A 1,577-nucleotide genomic window follows, 5' to 3' on the forward strand; every position below is an offset into this window, starting at 1 on the left:
TCTTCATCCTCCCATCGATATGAACAACTCACATCCATGGGTCCCTCCCTACTCTTCTTCATGAGACTGCATCACGCCGAATCTGTTACGATTCGTACGATCCCTCAAGAAATCATAGAGTAATGCTCCACAGTTCAGATCTGCCTCGTCTACCCAACTAGGTTCGTCATATCCACGCCAATGTACCAGAAACTCACGGTAAATCCGTCCGTATCTAGTTCGCTTCCCCGATCTCATATCGGTGATCTTCTCGACTTCGAACTCGTCGGCTTCGAGATCCACATTCCAACTGTCTTCCGGTAGGAGAACTTCGTCGAAGTCGACGCGGTCGGATGCATCTACCGAAAGACGGATCTGCGGCCGATCCGGATATTCTTTGACCAACTTCAGCTTGGATACGTGTACTACAGGGAACAGGCGATATTCGGTACCTGCCGTTTCCAGCCTCACCGCATGTTCTCCAATCTTCTCTCTCACCCGGAACGGTCCATGCCATAGATGGGCCAATTTGCGAGCGTACCCTTCTTTCACTCGATCCAAATAAAGCCACACCTGCGATCCCACTTGGATTTGATGTGGACGGGCGTCTTCGTTGTGTCGATCCGCTCGATCCTGTATCGCACTCCGCAGTCGTTCGTTCACCTGGGATCTAGCTTGCCGGTAGTATTTCTGGACTTGGTATCGCCATCGCCTTGGATCTCGGTTTCTCTTCTTGGTACTGCATACTGGAATGGCCGCTTCTAGGGTGGATTTGGGATCCCACCCATGTACCAAGTAAAATGGTGTATCACCCCGGATCCTGTCTTGGGCGGTGTTCATCGCGAAGGGGAGCCGTTCTGCGTACTCATCCCAATCCCTCTGATCCAGATCCTGGACATACATCTTGAGTGCTCTCGTGATCGTCTGTACCATGCGCTCGGCCGACCCGTTAGCTTGGGGACGATATGCCATGGTTGCTCGCTGTCGCTGCCCCAGGATCCGGTTGAATGCTCGAAAGAAATCAGACATAAAGCCTGGCTCCCGATCATGTCTAATCATTTCGCTAGCACCAAATCTTCGGAAAACACACTCCTCGTACGATTCCGCAATGGTTTGCGCAGTTCTAGACGCACTAGCTTTGGCAATTACATATCCGGTAAACAGGTCCACCCAAATCAACAATTCCGTGTTTCCTTTGAACGACTTGGGCAACGAGGGGATATGATCCATGGCTATGATCTGGAAAGGGTAAGTCGCTTGGATATTCCCAGGTGACTCCCCTTCGATCGTAGGTCTGCCCTTGCCTGTCTCACAATCCACGCATTCACCGACATATCGTTGTACACTCTTGAATAGTCCTCTCCAATGGAAACATTCCCGGATCCGTTGGTAGGTCCGACCAATGCCCTGATGTCCGCCTTCCAAGCTAGCGTGATAGTGGTGTAGGACATCCTGTTGTAAAGTTTCTGGCATCACAAATCTCATCAATCCATCCCGGTCCCCGTGGACTCTCTTCGTAGGGGGGCAATAGAAGAGCAAGTCATTCAGATCCAACTGCGGTAATCCGTAGCGATAATGCTGTAGGATTTGGCAGTGGG

This window comes from Phytophthora infestans, genomic scaffold, assembly GCF_000142945.1.
Source record: "Phytophthora infestans T30-4 supercont1.12 genomic scaffold, whole genome shotgun sequence".
Taxonomy (NCBI): domain Eukaryota; phylum Oomycota; class Peronosporomycetes; order Peronosporales; family Peronosporaceae; genus Phytophthora; species Phytophthora infestans.